General features: G+C 49.6%; 1 pseudogene; it reads left to right on the top strand.

Moving 5' to 3' along the window:
* Window positions 1-10,431: 10,431 nt before the first annotated feature.
* On the top strand, window positions 10,432-16,226 carry LOC119808868 (annotated as a pseudogene).
* Window positions 16,227-20,557: the final 4,331 nt, after the last annotated feature.

Raw genomic sequence — 20,557 nt, 5'->3', positions numbered from 1 at the left:
CCACGCGCCGCCCCCGCGGGGCCCGCGCCGCCCGCCGCGCCCCGCCCCGCCCCCGCCGCGCCCCGGGCCGGCCGCGCGGACGGACGGACGGAGACGGACCGAGACGGACGGACGGACGGGCCTGAGGCGCGCGGCTCCGGTGCGCGCGCGGGTGGGCGGGCGCGGGCGGCGCTCGGTGGGGCGCGCGGCGCGGCTGCGGTCCGGGCGGCTCAGGAGGCGCGGGGAGGGCGAGGGGGCCGTGGCGGCGGCGGCGTTGCGTGCGGGCGGCGGGGAGAGGCCATCGGAGGGGCGGCGACCGGCCGAGGGGGCGGGCCCAGCGCGCCGGGCCGTCAGTCCGTCACGGGGCTCCTGCGGCGCGGCGCGGCGGCGGAAAGACGCCCTCGGCGGCGGCCGGGCGCGGGGAGGGACGGGGGCCGCCGCCTCCGCTCCAATGAGGGGCGGGGAGGCGGCGCGGCGGGGGCGGCGGGGCGGAGGCGCGGCCTCCCTGGCGGGCCGCGGCGCAGTGCGCACGCGCGGGGATTTCAAATCCTCACTAGACACTCGCCGCCTTGGTTACCGCGCCTGCGCCCTGGGAGGCGGCGGCGGGGAGACGGCGGCGAGGGCGCCTGCAGACCAGACAGACAGGGCGGGGCCGGAGGGGGCGGGGCGCGGGCCGTCGCGCCGCGCGTGCGCAGAGGCCTCGGACGGCCGGGTGGAAGTTTCCGTGGCGGCTGGCGTGCTGCGGTTGCCGGTCCCGGCTGGCCGGGAAAACGAAACTGCTGCGACTGCGCCGGGCGAGGGATGCGGGATTAGCCGCCGCCCTCTGCTCGCCCGTCCTGTGCGGTCAAGTGACCCGGTAGAGCCCTGACCCGCATGTCCCACCGCAGCCCCCAGCGCCCCGCCGGGACGCGTGGTTTGGGATGCGCCACGGGCCACGCGGCCGGTGAAGTCGGAAGCAGTTGCAGCGTCCTGCGCGTTTGATGTGCGGGGCGAGCCTGGGCAGGAGGGCAGGTGCCGGGCAGATGCAGGCTCTCTGCTCCGGCTGTGCTTGGCCCCGCTGCACCCGGGCTCCGCTATTTGTGAGCCTAAGGGAGCAGCTCCGCTCCTGGTCTGTGCCATGGAGGCGCAAACCGTGCTGAGTGCTTGGCGCTTCTAAGGCTGCACCAACGTGGACGGGCCATAGTGCGGACTTAGTTCCTTTGGTCGGGGGCGTGAATACGAATGAATGTTTCATTTCTGGCGTTTTCTGACCACCTGTCCATGTGGCGATCACCGCCAGTGCTGAGAGAGCCTGCGTTAAGCTGTGTACAGCGGTGCATGTCTCTAATTCCAGCACTTGGGAGGCCGAGGCAGGAGGATTGCAAACAGTACAAGCCAGTCTAAATCAAAGAAGCCCTGTCCCAAAGAGATAAGGGTGTGTTGTGTTGAATACTACAGGAAAGGAAAAAAAACAGTCCTTAGATTGGAATTCAATTTTAATAGATCAGGGAAAATACTTCGATTCCTTGCCCTCTTCGCCTTCCTTCTCTCTGCCCCATTGGCTGTCAGGCGCATCCAAAACCAAACCATTACCTTTCCTCTCCTTAGTCCTTCCAATCACCTCTACCTTTGGTCGGTTTCCTGTATCCATCCCATCCTCGACCCCTTTAGCTTTTTACCCACACAGCAGGTGGTTCTTTAAGGGATTTGTGTGCTTTTATGTCCACACATGTATGCATACATATTTAAGTTGTTATGTTTAAGAAATCAGATCATCTACATCCTCAAAATCGTACAGGGGCTTGCTCTTTCGATGCTCACCTTCTAGACTCTGTTGTCATCTTTCCCTCTCCACGGCTATCCCATAACCTCGCTTGCACCAGCCGCACAGGGTGGGGCACACTCCTTCCCCAGAGCTTTCACGCTGACTCTTACAGCTTCTTGGCATGGTCTTCTCCAGACATACATGATTCCTTTTTCCCCGTTTCATTTTCATGACTTCCAAGTGGTTGCAGACCTTGTCCTCAACTTCCCCATTCCTTTCTCTGATTGACCAAGAAGACAAGTTTTGCCCAGAAGACAAGTTTGTTCCTTCCCCATTCTGGAGACTGGGAAGTCTGGCATCAAAATGCCAGCAGGCCCTGTTGTCTCAGAAGGTGGTACAGCAAAAACCAGCCGCTGCTTCCCGCTTTCCTCTAAGTGACTGCTCTTCTTGGCAGTCCTGGGCACTGCTTGCCTGGCCACAGCACTAACCTGTCTCCACCACTGCAGGACACTTTCCCGGCGTCTGTGTCTTTTCCTAGGGCACCTCATGTTGGACTGGGCTCACCCTAACAGCATCAGCATAACCTGAGAACATCTGTGAAATCTGTCTCCTTATAAGTCCATTCAGGTACCCAGGACAATGGCTTGAACACCACTACACCATCTAATATAGTTTCTCTGTGGTCCCTCTACTCCATCAGAGTGACAGGTCCTCTTCTCTGTTGGACGTCAGCTCTAGGACAGTGTAGCACTGAGAGTAAGTCCTCCCGTGAGTGCTAGCAGAATGGCCAACAGCATGAGAGCACTGCAGTCTCCTTGCTAGCTCCCAGAGTCTGTCATCCATGCTGCCATTATTTTCTTCTTACAGTGCTTTACTGTGGGTTTTCTTCTCATATAGTCTCATGCTCTGTCTTTACAGTTGCCTTTAGCTGCCCCCCATCAATCAACCACCAGACAAGTTTTGTACTTAGAACAAAGGTTTTGATCACAAACATTTTATGTAAAATAGAAGCCATATCTTTTTTTCTGAGATTTACTTATTTTTATTTTATGTGCATAAATGTTTGCCTACATGTATGGTAAATGCACTGCATATGTGCCTGGTGCCCATGGAAGCCAGAGAGCAGTGTCAGATGCCCTGGAACTGGAGCTCCAGATAGTTACACGGTACCGGGTGGGTGATGGGAACCAAACCCAAGTCCTCTGCAAGAGCAGCAGGTGCTCTTCACTGCTGAGCCATCTCTCCAACCACGGAAGCCATGTATTCCTTGATGCTGAGAAGAAAATCAGTCTTGGAAACCCTAAGCAGGGAGATCATTCTTCTCTTCAGTTTCCATGGAGGAAAAAAGCCAACACTTTCCCTTTGGGGCTCGAAGGGCTCACACAGTCAGGTCTGAAAGTGTAGACCCGAGTTCTCAGGCTGAGTGATGTATCGGTCAGCAACTGGTGGGTAGCAGGCTGACCTCAAACCCAATGACAAGGTCGTGTTTAGTAATTCTCAAAGTCAGCCTAGTGCCTGAGACGGCCAAAGGTCACATTCATGCACCTGACATTTGGCTGGCAGACAATGGGGGCACCAAGGCTGACAACCTCATGTGTTTCCTCATGCCACAAGATGTCACCGCTTGTCCTTAGTGTGGCTGAGCAGGGCGAGAAGCAGGCAAGTGTGCACAAGCTTTGAGCTGGCATGTTATCCTTTCTCAACACACCGTGAGCCCAAGTGACAGGTGTTATCTTAACACAAACATGGGTCTTTCTGTTTTAATGGATGATGCTGCAATCATACACATGGTATGTGGATACAGGACAGCTAATAATAGGGGCTCCACTGTCTCCCCATGTGTCTGTATCTTCTCTTATTTATTACTTTTTAAGGATTCGTTTATTAGTTATTTGTAAGTGGTCCATGTATCTGTGTGCTCATGCATGCATGCAGATATCTGAGGAGACCAGAAGATGTTGCATATCCTGGAACTAGAGTTACAGAGATGCTGTGCCACCCAGTGTGGAGGCTGGGGACCTAACCCATGTCCTCTACAAGGGCAGGAAACACTCTTAACCACTGAGCCATCTCTCCACCCCACCCCACCCCCACCTTCTTACAAACACGCAAATCGTTGGAGTTAGGGCCCACGTTGAATCCAGGGTGATCTCATCTCACAATCCCTAACCAGTTATACCTATAACTATTTCCAAGCAAGGTCATGGGCGGAGGTTCTGAGAGTGAATTTTGAGAGGACTCTCTCTAGCCCTCTACAGAGGCTTAGACCTGGAGGCAGGTTCCTTTGCTCTAATTGTAAGAAGCCCTGGGATAGCAGCCCAGTGGTGTAGTGGCATAGCACCCTAGCCTGTGCAAGCTGGTCCTGCCTGTGAGCCCAGACCTTTGCTGAGGGCTGTCCCGACCCGGCCCTCATGTCCCTACTGGGGACGTGAAGGGAAGTAAAGGGCAGTGTCTACTGCATGTGACCTCTTTGGTCAGAACAGCAATCATCTTCCAAGAAAACCTTTCTATGTCTTTTTTTCTTACATTGTACTGATGAACTGACCATAATTATAGCCATTTTCAACTGCCAGAGAGGCTAAGAAATGAGACAAGAAACCAACAGAGTCATGGCTTATACTGGGCATGAGTGGGGACAAGTGACAGAAGGGGGAATCTGCTACAAAGGGGAAACCAGTTAGGGGAGGGGAGCACAAAGCCAACGGACGTGTCTTCAGTCTAAAAGCCTGTTCTGACTTTTTTGGGTCATCCTTAGAATAAACTCCACCAGGAGAATGCAGCCCTCTGATTTCAGGGCCCTAGGTGACATGGCTTTCTCCCCAGCTCACTCCAGGGCAGGAATTGCCAGCAGGACTGACTGTGTCTCCACAAGAGGGCACTTTGATTGTTGTAACTGGAAGGTCCCTGCAGTTGTTCAGTACAGACAGATGACCTGCACAGCCTCTGTGTGAGCGAGAGCCCAGAGATTCTCCGTGGAGAAAGTGGGGGTGCACCCTGGTGGTGGGCAGAAGGGGGAGTCAAGAAGAGCTTCCAGACCAGTAACAGGGCAGATGCCTTCCAGGGGGAGGTCTGGGGAAGGGCAATGACCCACATGCTGAAGCCCGCACATGGTAACAGGCCTGGGATGAGGAGGTGTCGTGCTCTGACACTGAGGAGACCCCTTTAAAGGTTTATTCCTAGGACAATGCAATCTGACTGTGTTAGAAGAGCCCACTCTGCCTGACTGGCTGAGGCGACAGCAGGAAATCAGTGACAGGCACAGGTTTTAGTGTGGAGATCATTCAGAAGGAGACAGTGAGGGTCAGTGACCATGGCCACTATAGGAAGCAACCTCAGGCTGGAGGAAATAATGTGTTGAGAGCTTGTTTCTTTTCTTATTTTTTTTCCAAGGAAGGGTTTCTCTGTGTATCTTTGACTATCCTGGAACTCACTCTGTAGACCAGGCTGGCTTTGAACTCAGAAATCTGCCTGCCTCTGCCTCCTGAGTGCTGGAATTAATGGTGTGTGCCTAGCAAGAGCTTATTTCTGACACAACCCTGTCAGCATGGGCCCAAGGTGGGCAGAGAGTATAGGCAGGACTCAGCCCCACCCAGCTTTCAGGGGATTTGGATATCCAGAGATGTGGGTGACAGAGAAGGGACTTCAACTCTACCTCGTTATCTGGGGATCAAGGGTGTGGGAAAGAAGGGGGTTCAGCTCTACCAGATAAGGATTTGAGGGCAGTGTACAGGGCTCAGCTGAAACAGAACAGGTGGGCTCTCTCTGGGCACTGGGCAGGGGCTAAGCATTGGTAAAGCACTGTTAATGCTAATAGTGAGTCTAAGTTTGTAAGCATTCCTTCTAGTGGGCATTTTCTACAAATAAGCCAAGACACCAGGATGGGCAACCTGACTACCTAATTAGATACAGAACTCTCTCTTGTTGCCCTAGCTTCCTTGAGCAAAAAGACCTGTCGCTGGCAGGATAATGTTTGTGCCAGCATCAGCCATTCTGAACACACCGTGCACACCTTCAGATAACTGTGAAACACCGCAGATGGTTGCCCTGGCTCTCAGAGGCACAGACCTAGACATGGCTTGTCAATCTGTACCAGGCTTGCAATCGCAAGCCTCCTTGAACCATTCCTATCTGGGAGAGAGGAAACACATCCCCTGGTAGGGGGAAGGCTATGATTTGTAGCAAGACCATGATTGGTCGAAAGCACAATTTTTAATAACCATAACTGGTCCAAAAGAAATGGCTGGGATTGGTCCAAACGGCCCCTTTTGAGGCTGTGTAGGAAGACTGCTTGGGTTCCCAGTGAGTTGGCTGGGAGACCTCCTCCTACTTCCTGTTTGGTGAAGTGAAGAGTTGTGTTGACTAGTCTGTCCTGCCTCCAGTAGAATGAGCTGAGCTGCTGACAGAATCAGCAGAGGATAGAACCGGTGTGACAGTGGCCACTGAGGCCACCTGGGCATCCCACTGACCCACTGGAGGAGACGATTGCTCGTGACTGATCCCAACTGCACCCAATGCCCAATTCCTGCCTAGCTTTCTGGATGCCGCAGCTGCTGCGGCTGCAACCCAGCTCTGTGCTTTCCAGCAGAGATGGTGACTGAAGCTGAGTCCTGAATGCAGTCACTAACACCTGAGGGCTGAGCAGATCGAGAACAGTCAGGACAGGAGGACAGCGGGAAATAGAAAGACGGTGACAGAGTGGGTTACAGCTTGTGGCCCCGGCCACCGGGAGACCTCCACAGAACTGTCCCAAGGGGCTCAGACCCAAGGCTGACAGCTCTAACACCGAACTTGTCCAAGGCCCAAGGGTCCCAGTACCCAAGACTTGTGTGGAAATGGTATTGCCCAAAGGGTGCTACTTGCTTCCTGCCTCTTGCTCCAACTGACTGCTGTCAAATACCGAAGGAAACTCGCATTTGGAAAGTTTCTTTCCTATCTGTGGCCCTATCCAGGTGGAATAAAAGACCTCTCAGCTGGCAATAAGGAACTGAGCATGAGGTGGGGACTCAGCGCCATCCACTCCCTCAGATTCAGGCATCTTCCCAATATTGCCATTCCCTTGGCCCTGAGAGTCCTCTGCTTCCTGGTGGAGGGCAAACAGGGGAGGGAGAAATAGAAAGAAGGTCCTGAAGAAGGTTGAGTGGCCAAGCCTGGGGTGATCAGTACATCTCTCACATCCAGAACTCAAATATGTATTCCCAAGAAAGTCTGAAGCCAGCCGATGTGTGGTGCCAACTGCTATGAACATGTGGGAGAGGTGAAGTCCCAGGATCCATGGCTGGTTCGGTGCGGAGGCAGGAGAGATGGGTGTTAGGAGCTGTGGGGTTCCACTGAAGGGACTGTGGCAGGAGGCTCAGGTGTGAACATGGCAGCCACCGCTGGCGCAAGTCAGCATGAATGATGGTGAAATCTCCATGGAGCCCTTGACACCAAACACTGGCGTCTCCGGCTTGTATTCAGCTTATAGAATGTTTCTTTTATTTTTTGGAACCGACTAAAATCTATAGTGCAGAAGACAAGTAACTTAAAAATAAGGCAGGACCATCCATGTTTTCCCATTTCTCTTCCACATCCCCTCGCTGTCCTGGTTGTAGTCTGAAGGGAAAACACGAAGTGATTGCTGAGGGCCGGTGTTCACACCACAGGCCACCCTTGGACACTTCCTGCAGCTGAATCAGCCAAGTTGGCTGTGTTTCCTGGCTGAGGTCACGTCTCAGGACAGCCCAGTGCCACACCTCACCACCTGGGGTGCCAGCAGTCAGTAAGGAGAGGCTCCACCGAGGTAGGAAGCCTAGGTGAGTAAACCCAGCTTTTCCACCCCAGGGGAAGTGTGCAGAACCCCTATGGGAACCGAGGCTGTAATTAGGTCAAACAACCTCTCAAGTTTCTGCGAATACCAGGGCCTGTGGGTCCAGTTTCTCAACTTGGACAATCTGGTAAACCTCTAACCTCGCACGCCGCATCTTCAGGAAGGGGTGGATGATCCTGGTCACTTACACTTAGGATTATATAAAAACTAATTGAGGCTGGATTTCAAGAGTGACCATTCACAGACCCTATAAGCGGGCAACTCTTACTGCTCTGAGATTCTGCAAGAAGCTGGGGTTTCCTCTGAGACTCCCAGCATCTCTGGGCCTTTTCCTCTGAGGTGGAAAGGCAGAGCGTAGACCCACACCCAGCCCTCCCAGGGGTGGTTCTCTCCCACCAGCTGTAGGGTTGCTCTTCATCTCTATTTCTCAGGTTGTTCTGGATTCTCTGCCCACCCTTTTGGTTGGCCTGGAATTCACTCTTCAGCCCAAGCTGGCCTCAAACTTGGGGCAGTCTCCTACTTCCGGTGCTAAGTGTGTTTACAGGTGCGAGCCATCACATCCAGGTTGTATCCATGGCGTTTACCAAGGGGAGACAGGAGTAGCAAGGGAAGCCTCCAGGGGGGAGCCGCCCTGAGCACCTGTGTCGGACCAGGGCTTTCTCACCCACAGTACCAGAATAGGCCTGGAGAATTCTGAGCCACGCAGCTAGACTAAATCTCCGAGGCCTTCTCTAGAGGGTCATCCAGTGTACTCCATGGACAGGAGCAGGCTGGGGACCATGCCAAGCCCGGGGAAGAACTCTGCAGAATGGCAGTGGGGACAAGTAGCCACAGGCAGCATACATCTTGAAAAAAAATCCACCAGAAGAGTTGGGCAGAGTGTAGTTTCTGGGACATGGGTTTAGAATGACTGGAGGTTCTGGTTTTCTGATTTAGGGGACAACAGGGCGAGCAAGAAATGCCCCCTGTGTGAGAGGCACCTTGAGCTAGTTGACATGGTGGCTGGCACTGAGCACAGCTGCCTGGCCAGGCCTAACCAGGAGCACATGCAGGAAGACTCATAGTGGTGGCACCGGGTGAGCAGCACGCCCAAGTGGGTGTGGACCCAGGGAGGAAGCAGAGAGAACCAGGGGGCTGGGGTTGCCCCTTGGTCTTCATGAGTTAGCCACGTGGCATTTCAGCCCCCTGAAGTTTCTCGGTAGGGTGGGGGCATGCGCTAGAACGTTTCAAGGTCCTATTCAGTAAAATATGTGGGTCTACTACACTGAAGAACTGGCTCAGTCCCACAAAGGCCTAAAAATAGCGAGTTTACAGACCTGCAGATTCTTTCCTCATGACAGCAAGGCCTGGCGGGCCCGCTGGCTGCCCGGGAGGCACCCCCCCCCCCAGCTCCAGACACAGACAGACCAAGGCTGGGCTCAAAGCCTTGCCTGCCGGGCGTTCCAGGGGACACCGCCTACCGCAAAAGCTTGGCCATGACCAGCTCTCTCTCTGGTCCAGGCATTGGCTGCCTATTGCCAGCAGGGCTCCTTCCTTCTGGATTGTTCTTTGGAATGCCACCTACCTTTTTTTAACCTCAGTCATCGGACGGATGGTGACCAGAGCCCACACTCCGCCAAGGACAGCAGGTGAGAGAGTGGAGAGCAGACATATTGAACACGCGTGGTGCCCCATCCCACAGGAAACAAGTTTTGAGAAGGAGTCAGTTTTGTTCATTTTTGTCATCTTCCAGCAGAGAAATGACATAGGGCTGGTGCCTAGGCCAACATCTGAGAGAGGACAGTGGGATCTGCTGCTGCCGCTCTGAAGCTTTGAGCTGTCAGCACCCTGAGGAGTGTGGCAACCCCACAGAGGAACTCTGGGCTTCACCCGGGTGTGGGCGCTGGTCTGCAGCAGTATTCTAACCTCTTGGTAATCCAGTCAAAAAAGGTGAATCCTCCAAAAAAGGATAGGAGTTGGTTGTAGCTACCAGGAACTCTCCACAACTACATGCACACGCGTGCACACACATACACACAGAGAGACAGACAGACAGACACTCACATGTGCACACGCGCTTACACACACACACACATGATATGGGCTGGGGTCTGAGGGAGCATCTGTCATAAGACTTTGCTCTTTTTCTCTCTGGAGGGTGGTCAGATGTCCGATGGAGCACAACCAGCTCAAAAAATGAGATTAAATCCCTGTTCTGTGTGACCAAGGTTCTCTAAATATGAACGGCTTCATAAAGTGACTTCTCATTTCTTCTATAAAGAGCAACAGCCCCCAGGTCTTGATGGCTGGTCAGAAAACCATGACATAGAATGCTGGGTCTTCCCTCTGGCTTCACTCCACATCCTTCCATTCAGGATCAGAGACTGGATTAGCATCCTTCCTCATTCCCATGGCTACAGCGCTCAGGTAAAGGCCCTGCCGATGCCACAGAGATGCGGTGCGGTCACCTCAAATCACATCTCCTGGGTGGCACCAACCTCAGGGAAGCACAGTGAACCTCATGATGTGGGGTGGGGTATGCGATTCTCTGGCAAAGATTAAGGAGGAGCAGCAGGATGCTCTCCCCCTGATATAAAAAAGTACTGTGTCCCTGTAGCTGTCTGTCTGTCCACTGACCTAATCCACAAACAGTGTTCCAAGTTGGCGCTTGTCTGATCTTTTTTGCCTCAATCTGACTAACTTTAAAAATAGCCATTAACAAGTCTGTGACTTCTTATCATAAAAGCATTTAAAACTAATGGGTGTTCTGCCTCCAAGTTGTTTGGAAACAGGGGGAGGGGAAGAATAAGACTCAAAATCTCACTTTGTTTTTGTGAGTTATTATCTGATCTTAGATAAATTCATCTACCCATAACTTGCTAATCAGGCAACAAATCCACATGTTTCTGCTGTGGGGTAAGTAATGGGTGTCCGGCAAGAAAGGACAGGCAAGGAAGGGCAGAAGTCCACGCCCGTGGCACTTTCCGTTAGAAGGTCAGATGAGGACTCAAGCCTGATACCCTTCCCCGTGGTCTCTAACACCGAGCCCGCGTCTCTGAGCTCACACACCCTCCCCTGTGGTCTCTAACACGGAGCCCGTGTCTATGATACCTGATAGCCTTCCCCCATGGTCTCTAACACTGAGCCCGAGTCTATGATTTCTGGTACCCCTCCCCCGTGGTCTCTAACACCCAAGACTGCATCTCTGAGCTCGCACAAGGCAAATCCTTCAGGCCGCAGGTGTTCAAGGCTGTACTGAGTTCCCGCGCTGCCTACAGTGTGGGCAGTGAAGAGGCTGTGAGCCAGCTCAGGTTCTTATCAAATTCTCTGTCGCAAGAGTTTCTAAAGACTAGAAGAAGGGAAGCCCCCTGCTGTCCCAGATTGTCACCAGCACCATGGAAAGACACTGCGTTTTTTTTCAGAGTGGGTAGATGCTTGCCCAGCCCCTTCCTCCCTGTCCATGGCCCAGCATCTGACTGCAGCCCTTTGTAGAATGTCTTTGTTCAGAATCCACCCTCTGTTCTCTGATGGACCCCTCTTCAGCGTGTGGACTTGTGTACCTCCCCGGTACACTGCCATGCCCACCTGAACGCCTCCAGCCCCGTGGCTGCATCCTCCTTCCACTCTGCCGGGCATGAGTGCTCTCCTCCCTGACTGAGCTGCTCTTCTTCTTTGGTTCCACTCAGGCTAACATCTGGCCTAGCTATCCGTTGAGAAGCCATCTTTCCTGTCCTTGTTTCCGACCTGTGGCTAGTTCTCTTTGAGGTTACTCACTTCCATTCCTACATCTGAGGATTCTGCTGTCCCAAACCTGTACCTGGGTTCAGCAGCAAGCACACCGCCAGCACTGCCCCTGCATGTTCAAACAAGAGCCTGGAAGAGGCTATCCAAGTGTCGCTGTTGACTATAACGTTTCCTGAGAAAGCCCAGGATCAATCCTGCAGATTGATTCACTGATTAGAACATCCCAGTTATGGGAAGATGGAGAATAACGGTGAAGATTAGTTCCCTTCTTAGCCACCTAAGCATGTTTTACCTTGGCAGATCACTCCCTGCCACCGACTCAAATCGAAGAATGAACATCACAAGATAACATCTGAACCGCATAATTGATATGCCCTAGTTTGCTGCAGTCTGCAGTCTTGAATGTAGCATGTATCTAGTGAATGTGCTAATTACGGTTTCCTCTTGTTGTGGTGACAGATGTTCACGTAAACTCTCCCACGAAGGGACATGTCATTCAAAGCAACCAAAAGCCACCTTCCTAGGCTGGGGTTCCTCATGTTTGACCCAGACCAAACAGCCTCCTTTGCAGCAAGAGCTGTGTTCTGTGTCACCTGAATGAATGAGCTAGCATCTGAGATCTCCCCTACCTGGCTCACAAGCTCCAGACCAACTTGCTAGAACTCATCAGATGCTCATGACTGGTCCACCATGCATGCCATGAATGCCCCTTCACCTCTGTCTTTGCCCTCCTCAGTACAACCTAAGCCTTCCGGACCCAGGTCCATCTGCAAAACCTTCATAAGGGGCTCCCGGTCACACACCCCGAAAGCAATGGAGACAGAGATCTGTGGTCACCATGACAGCGACTGACAGATACGAAAATGAGCACTAGGACTAGTTGCTGCCTTAATTAGCTTATTCTTTTATTGCCTAAAACAAATGGCTTAAATGACACATGAGATATTTAACATCTCATTTTCTTACTGAGTATCTCACATGCACTACCAGGTTTTGTCATAGCAGGAGTCTTGCCTCTGGGGATCTGAGCCCTTCCTCAGCCCACCTCTGGGGCCTGCACTCAATTGACACGTGTTTCTGGGGTGTGGATTTGCCCACCTGCTTCTGTACATCTTCATCGTTCATTTGGAGACAGGAGTCCCCCGGACTGCAACCGGCCTTCCAAGGAGTTGTCCCAGAAAGTTCCCCAGCAGCGATTAGGTTCTAGAGAAAAACTAGAAAACCCTAAAGTAGAACGAGAGAGGTGACACTCATTTGAAAAGACGGAGAGTGTGGGACCAGAAAACACCCCAAAGCCTTAGCTATTGAATGCACACCCACTGGAGGCAACGCTGGCAGACCCTGAGCCAATCCACCATGAGATGGAGGCCAGCCTGGAAGAGGAGCGGGCATTTGCACACATCTGAAATGACGATTGGTAGGCAGAAGTGGTTTGCTTATGAAGAAAACCAAATCTGTGTGTTTCAAACTTTCAAGGAAACAATAAAAAGATGTGTTTCGTTTATGTTGTTTCCGGCTCCATCTGCAAAATTAATTGAAAATTCTCTTACTTCTTTAGCGGTGGGCCGTGGGCATTGCAGCAACAACGCACTTGTTGATTGGTGGGTATCCCTAACATCAAGTTAGAGTGTAACTTTGTCTGAGTTGTTTTTCTTCTTTTTGTCTCCACAGAAGCTATTTCTTTTCAGGAAATGCTCTTAGCATATTTCTGAGATGCAGGCCCTGGCGCATGCCTTCCAGAAGGCACAGGCTGTAGCAGAGAACAGAGAGCCACCCTGGCCCGCCTGCCCCTAGTTTCTAAAGAGGAGCTTGTGAGTCTGGGGAGCCGGAGCAAATGTATGCACAAATGTCATGACAAGCTAGCAGTTAATGAAGGCGTGATGAGTGACAGTCTAAACAATGAAGGGCACATCCTGGGATGGCTCCCAGATTATTTCAGAAAAGAGAGAAAGCCCGTTCCGAAAGCATGGGCTCTGCAAAGCCCCCAGAGGACTCAGCAGGCTGCCCTGGAGAAGCGCGTCCAGAATGCGAGATTTAAAAATAACTTCATATGAGTGTTGCCCACTGGTTAAGATTTTTACAAGCCACAAAGGATTAAATTTGAGTTGCAACTGCTTAGGACCTAAACTCTTCTGATGTATAAAATCCAGCATAATTCCATGGGAGAAAAAGAAAACATATGATCAACTTGAGCCTATTTCTGGGGGAAAAGAATCTTTTAACTTTCTATGGTCATCTTTTGTTTGATGGTTTTGCTTGGCTTTGCTAGAGAATTGAGGATAAATGAGCACACAGGTCTCAGCCTGTGGGCCGGAAACATAAAGGTTTCATGGATTAGGACTGTCAAGTCTGATGAGAGGAAGGACACATGCTCCAAAGGCAAGTTTGGTCTGTTGGTGAGGTCTGCGTCACTGTGACTGGGCTTGCCGGGTGACCTGTATATTCAAAGGTCAAGTCAAGAGGAAGCTTTTTGAGGAAAGAAATGAGGATTCGACAAGACACACTGACGCTGAAACAGTCCTTCTCAATTGCAAGGAGCAGTCGCAAAGGCAGTTCCCCTCCAAGGAGGAGCAGCCAGTTTGTGGGCGGATATCTGCGCAGAAGTGTTTTCTGGGTAAGGCGCAGGGCGTCTGCAAGGCTCTGCGCGTGACTGAGTGGTGTGGTGGTTAGCTGTCAGTCACCCAAGAGAGCCCGTCTCTCACGAGCCAGCGTGCAGCTCTGTTTGTTTTCTGTGCGGATCGACACAAGTGATCAGTCTTGATGCTGACAGCTTCCAAGTATTTTTTAAAAACAAGGGTTGACGTAAGGAGCAGGAGTTGTGAGGTGGGGGCGGGGCTATCTGCGGGACACCGCTCCCGACTCTGAGTCACGTCTCAGCACCTCGCCTGTTGAATACACGTGTTCGTGATTTCCAACATCGGCTTTTGTGCCTCACATTTAAAACTCTGATGCTTTTAAATTTTTTTAATCTGAATGAAAAGCATGTGGACACATAAGAAAAACAGGTTGGAAAAATGTAACGAAGTCTTATTTATCTAAATGATCGGGCATTTGTCCCGACAAATGAAACTCAACTGGTGAGACTGATTCTGCCACGCGTGGGCGTGGGGCTCTACGGTTCTGCCCTGCCCGTGACTTGCTTATTTACCTCTTGCCAAAAATACACAGTTTAAATCAGTCTATTGGTATGTTTACTAACAAGAAAAATTCCCAAATTGAACATTATCTTGTAAAACTATACATCCTAGTGTTGTAAGGAGGCCGCTCGTTCGTTTCCCGGCTGTCCAGACTCCTGAAATAACCTCACAGAAACTGTATTGATTAAATCACTGCTTGGCCAGTTACTTAAGCATATTGCTAGCTAGCTCTTACATCTAGAGTGAACCCATCTCTATTATTTTATATTTTACCGTGAGGCTCGTGCCCTACCAGCAAGATTTCAGCATGTCTGTCTCTGGCAGTGGCTCCATGGCTTCTCTCTGACTCCCGCCCTCTTTCTCCCAGCATTCAGCCTACCTTTCCCACCTAAGTTCTACCTTGCTGTAGGCCAAGCCAGTTTCTTTATTCATTAGCCAATAAAAGCAACACATAGACAGAAGGACCTCCCACACCATCCTAGTAGGTATATTAGTCCAGATAGAACACATAACAATTTTATAATTGTTAATACGTATTTTAGCTATATTAATATTAATTAAATTTTAGAACAATATTAGATGTATAAGTTAAAAAACCAAATTCCAATGATTTTATAAATTAAAATACACTGAATTATATGACATTTTAGTATCTATAATTTTATTTAACTGTAACTGAATATCTAAGAATTAATGTAAGTCTACTACAGAAATGAACATTGTCTTCACTTGTCCAAAAACTGTCTTGCAATAGTGTCAATTACTTCACAGTGACTGCATAGTCTCCCTAGGAGGATTGCTAATTTTTATTATTGAAAACATGTAGACCGCAGAAGGGTGTTAGCGGAGAAGCACGCTGATTATTTTGCCTCCTACAGCTTAAAAATGAAGATGAGTATGAATACCGTGTATCTGAGTATTTGAAAATTCGTGGCATTTATTGGGCCTTGACCGTAACGGATCTAATGGAGAGCTTCATTGTATGAACAGAGAGGAAATACTGATATGTATCAAGCTGTGCCAGCATGAGTGCTGGGGAACAGCTTTAGCACTGGGCATGACCCACATCTTCTGGACACCCTTCGTCTGCCCAGACTCTCACTGTGTGGGGGTCATAGCATTAATGTCACAGTGTCACAGATGTAAGCAAAGTTGTGTCATATGTTCAAAGTCCACAGAAAGGAGACCATTCTCTTGCTGGAAGCATTTGGGGAGAAAGTGATGGCCACATTCTCATTTTCCTGCAGTGATAACTCTGGCTTTCCTGGGCAGGCTGGAGCTATGGGTGTGGGAAAGGCTGTTGAATTTGTTGTGTCCTGTGTGAACTTTGATGATGGGTTTGAGCACAGACCAGGCTCCGAATCTCATGCTGGGCAGATCTATTGTTGCATTAGATTCCTGACAATAATAACCATTCAGCTGCATCAGGTGAATTCTGATTGACTTGGTTGGTGGCTTTGTGAATGCATGAGCGACAATTGCCTCAGGTGGCCTCAACGGGAGACCTGAGAAGTTCCCAGAGGCATGATGCTCAGGGTGGGGGTTGGCCTCTCTGAAGATAATCAGGAGACTGCATTGGATTGATGAAGAAAAGTTGTATGGTTTGTCAAGATGGCGAGACTGGAGGTTTGGCAGAGAGGCCAGGGGTTACGGCAGGTACTCTTCATACCTATTTGGTGGATTGTCACTTCCGGGAGAGGAGCAGATTAAAACTCTCAGTCCTATCTTTTGTGTGCCTGAAGAAGTATTTCAGAGAGTGGCTGTCCAGCCTGTACTAGGAGCCAGAGTCAGGGATGGAAAGGATGCTTACTGTGCAGTCGGACGCTGCTGTATTTAAAGGAATTATCAAACCCAGACATGACTGCTATTCATATGTGCATGTGAGTGATATGTAATGATGCATGTTATAAAACACCCATGTTGTGTTAGATCTTCAAGAAAAAAGAAAACATGTAGATAGCTTTTCAACTTCAGTAGTTATCACTGCCATGCCAGGAAGTTATTAGTTTCTGAGTATTCGGTTAGTTACCAGACACTAATCTGAAATTCGTTACTAACTAGTTTTGATGGATTGATTCCCATGTGCTCTTCAGGTGGATAATAAACCCCTCTCCTATTTCGTGACATACAGAGCCATGTTTCTCTTATATAATACTACCATCTAAAGTTTCCAAATCAGTAAGCATCTACCAGTGATGGGCCAAGTAGACACTTTCTCCTCTTGATTTTAACAGGAGTATTCCATTTTTCATTGTTGAGTATACTTTATTGATTCCTACTAAGCTATTTGATTATCAAGAAAATGACATCCTCACCCCTATTCTAGAAGCTTTGTTGAAGACATAGAAATGATATTTTTCATGTCTGTTGACATATCTTACATGCTTTCATCCTTGACCTATTTATTGATTCAAGAATTGTAGAACAGGGCCAGCAACATGACTTAATGGTCAAATTGGCTATTGCTCATTTTTATTGTAGATCTGCCTAAGAATGATCACTAAAACCACAGGCCAGAGTCAACATGAGGCTTTTTAAATCTTTGATGCCAATGAAATTAGTCCAACACTCTTCAGTTGGACTTAGCCAAATTATTAAGATAAGGGCAAAAGCCACATTCTTGGTCAAAATGTAACAGTCTCCAGTCCTGTTCCTAATACGTTTCCCTCTGAAACCTTGAGCGGTGTCTCTGTAGTGTGCCTGGCTCTCACATTCCTCCAGAAAACAGCAGTCAGGCCTGTCCCAGCAGCGCCCAATTCCAGGCATCAGCTTTTGTCTTAGTTACTTCCTGCTGCTGCATGTGTTAGATTTTCTATTGCTGTGAGGAGACACTATGGTTGTGCCATCTGTTACAGAGGAAAACATCTAGTTGAGGTGGTGGGTTGGCGTTTCAGAGGTTCCATCCATTACCATCATGGTGGGGAGCATGGCCATGTGCAGGCAGGCCTGGTCCTGGAGAATTATCTGCTCCATGCTGACTTAAAGTCAACAGGAAGTGATCTGGGTGTCACACTAAGGGAAGCTTGAGCAAGAGACCTCAAAGCCAACCCCACAGTGACACACTTCCTCCAACAAGGCCACACCTCCTAATGATACCACTCTATTTGGAGGGTTATTTTCTTTCAAACCACGACATCATGACCAAGGCAACTTGTTAAAGAAAACACTTATCTGAGGGCTCTCACAGTTGCTGAGGAGCAGAGCTCATGACCTATGACCATCACGGTGGGGCAGCATAGCAACAGGCAGGCAGGCATGGTGCCAAGCACTAGCTGAGAGCTCACATGCTATTTTGCAAGGAGAAGACAAAGAGAGCTAAGGGGAATGTCTTTGGCTTCTGAAAACCTCAAATCCCAGCCTCAGTGACACACTTTCTCCAACAAAGCCACACCTCCTAATCCTTCCCAAATAGCTCCACCAACCGGGCCCAGGCATTCAGATATATGAACTATGAACCCATGGTGGGGAATTGTCATTCAGAGCTCCACAGTTTCTATAAACCCACAGCAAAGAAGGAGAATGTGAAACTAAAGAGCCTAACACTGAACGGGTCGCACAACAAAGCTAAAGTCATGAATCTGGAAAATGGACTGGTTGGTAGTGTGTGTGTGTGTGTGTGTGTGTGTGTGTGTGTGTGTGTGTGTAGGGTGGTAGGGATACATAGAAGATGAGAGGGTATGGGGAAAGAATAACCAGAATGCATTATATACATGAATAAAATTGACAAAATATGACCTTAATAGGAAAAAATACTGAAATTAGCATTGAAATAGAAAACCTAGAAATAGGCATATCAAAATATGTACCTTGAGCTGGAGATCTGGCTTGGCAGTTGGAAATGCACTCTGTTCTTACAGAAGACCAGAGTTTGGCTTCCAGTGCCCATGTCAGGTGACTTATGGCTGCCCATGGTTCCTGCTCCGTGGATCCCTGATCCCTCAGGACTCCTGGACTCCGTGGACACCTGATCCCTCATCACGACTCCTGGACTCCGTGGACACCTGATCCCTCAGGACTCCTGGACTCCGTGGACACCTGATCCCTCAGGACTCCTGGACTCCGTGGACACCTGATCCCTCAGGACTCCTGGACTCACACTCACATTCACACTCACACACATAATTAAAAATAAACCTTAAAAAATGTGTGCAAGACCTCAGCCCTGCACAGAGGACTGCAGGCAACTAAGGAATACTAAGAGCAGAAGAAACAATCTTCCCCAGGGAAGGGCAACAGCCATTGGTTAACCCGATACCAAACGGTCAGCCCTGCAAACACACATTCTACTCCTTGAATTTTCCTGTTCTTTCCTCTTCCTTCATCATCTCTCTTGCTGGCACAGTAGAAACATTTTTTTTAATTCTTTATTTTTTTATAAAAAATTTCCATCTCCTTCCCTCTTCCTCCCCCTTCCCTCCCCTCCCTTCCACCCATACCCCCACTCCCTTCCTCTCCAAGCCAAAGAGCCATCAGGGTTCCCTTCACTATGTTAAGTCCAAGGTCCTCCCAGCTCCCCCTAAGTCCAGGAAGGTGAGCAACCAAACTGACAAGGCTCACAGTGAGCCCGTCCATGCTGTAGAGTTCAAGCTCATCGCCGTTGTCCTTGGTTTCTCAGTCCTCCTCCACCGTCAGCCACATTCAGAGAGTCCGGTTTCGTCCCTTGTTCCATCAGTCCCATTCCAACTGGACTTGGTGGTCTCCCGTTAGATCTGTCCCACCGTCTCAATGGGTAAACACGCTCCTCACGGTCCTGACTTCCTTGCTCATGATCTCCCTCCTTTTGCTTCTCATCAGGAGCTTGGGAGCTCAGAGTAGGAACATTTTATATCCTCTGTCCTTTCGAAGTTAGTGGCTTTGATTTTGATTCTAGAAATGATTGTAGTGGTATTTTAATTGATTAATAATAATTAGCTTATTATGGTTATGAATACTGCATGCAGTACCTGATGCGACCAGAAGAGGGCAGAAGACCCTTTGTGGTGGGTGCTGGGAATAGAACTCCAGTCCTCTTCATGACCAAGATGTGCTCTTAACCCCTGACCATCTCTTCATTCACTATATTGATAATTTATTATGAGCTTAGGAGCTTGTCTTGTCAAGGTTGTTGGCTTCCTTTGGTATCACCAATGGCCCATCTCACCCAGCCTTGACAAACATCTGCACATGTACCCACTGATTTGACCCAGTCCTGTCTCTCTCTGTCCATGTCTCATGTTTCTGGTTCACATGGCATCTCATACATTCCAACTTAAGTTTACTGGGTCTTAATCACAGGACTGAGGATCGGTACTTTTTGTAAGTTACATGTCTTTTTGAGAACAAATCAGTTCTCTGTGTTTTGTGAGCATGTGCATCTGTGGTTTGTGTACAGGTGTGGGCGTGGGTGCAAAACGGTGCTCAGAGAGGGCACTGGTGTTTTTCTCCACCACTCCACGCCTTATCCTGTACCAACCAACTCCCAAATGACGACGCAGAGACTTGTGCACTTGGAATGCTCGGCCTAGGTCTTTTCTAGCTAGCTATTTTGACTTAGTTAACCGGTTTCTCTGTATCTACCTCTTGCCTTGGGGCTCATTACCTCTGTTACCTCTGTGTATCTCACTTTCAGTGCTCCTCTATGTCTGGCTGGCTGGCGTCCTTGCTTCCTGCCCTAGGCGTGTCCCTCATTTTTGCCTTCTCTAAAGCCTATATTTCGCCTCCTATTTATTTTCTCTGCCTGGGAGCCCTGCCTATCCTTTCTCCTGCCTAACTACTGGCTGTTCAGCTCTTTATTAGGCCAGACCAGTCAGGTGCCTCAGGTAGGCAAGGTGAAACAGATACAACACATCTTTACATTATTAAACACACATCCTAATTAAAGAGACCATGGAGTTGGGAGGGGAAACTGTTAAGAGGACTTGGGGTGCATTCTAATGGGGAACAAAGGGTGGATGTTATCAAAATATATTGTACACATGTATGGAATTTTCCAAGAATAAATGAAAATATTTTTAAGTGTTGCTATGCTAGGGATTGATTCCAACAATTTCCAAACAGCACAAAACCACCAACTTTTCATGATTCCATTTGGCAAAAAAAGAAAGAAATACACACACAGGCATGTACACCTGCTGTAAAACAATTGACATTTTGATTTAATGTGGCAGCCACAAGAAGCTGCCACAAATT

This window comes from Arvicola amphibius, chromosome 3 (assembly GCF_903992535.2).
Source record: "Arvicola amphibius chromosome 3, mArvAmp1.2, whole genome shotgun sequence".
NCBI classification, from domain to species: Eukaryota; Metazoa; Chordata; class Mammalia; order Rodentia; family Cricetidae; genus Arvicola; species Arvicola amphibius.
Note: the sequence above shows the minus strand (reverse complement) of the source record. Positions and strands in the feature narration are given on the sequence as shown.